The following is a 676-nucleotide window of genomic DNA, read 5'->3' as shown; positions in this document are numbered from 1 at the left end:
TTTTTTTTTTTTTTTTTTTTTTTTTTTTTTTTTTTTTTTTTTTTTTTTTTTTTTGTAAGATTAAGAAAAATATCCCCTCTCTCAAACAAAATTGGCTTCCTCCATTAGAGTTGTCCTGGCTGACCGACATAGGTAGGAATTCCAATTGAAGTAGGAAGTAATGAAAGAATAAAAGAGATTTCTTCCATCCCTAACCAATTTTAATATTAAATTTATTAGAATGTTTTATTTTTTAAAATATAGATAACCGAGTTCTCTAAAAATTTTTACACCGGTCCTTGCATAATTGGCACAAAAGAAAATTAAAAATTTGATTGGAGATTAAAATTGAAATGGGAGGTAGAGACCAGACTCAAATGATTTCTTTGTCTCTGCCTACTCTATCTCATCCTACCCCATAAACATCTCTAAATAAAAAAATTGTTTATTAGAGTATATTTTGGAGGCTAACTTTAGACCTAACCAAAATTACTTTTATTATTGTCAACATTAGTTAGTTTTTAAAATAATGATGTATGAGAATTAAATTTTATTTTGGGAGTTGGAGTTTCACAAAGATTATAAGTTTTAAACTAAGCTAACTAATAGATAAAAATAAACGGACAAAACATGACCCTTACCAAAGTCATCTTGAGGAAAAGCGAAGGAACTTACATAAAAAAAAAAAAAAAAAAAA

Source organism: Cucurbita moschata, unplaced genomic scaffold (assembly GCF_002738365.1).
Source record: "Cucurbita moschata cultivar Rifu unplaced genomic scaffold, Cmos_1.0 Cmo_Scf00074, whole genome shotgun sequence".
NCBI lineage: Eukaryota > Viridiplantae > Streptophyta > Magnoliopsida > Cucurbitales > Cucurbitaceae > Cucurbita > Cucurbita moschata.
The sequence above is the reverse complement of the archived record's forward strand: the minus strand, read 5'-3'. Positions refer to the sequence as shown.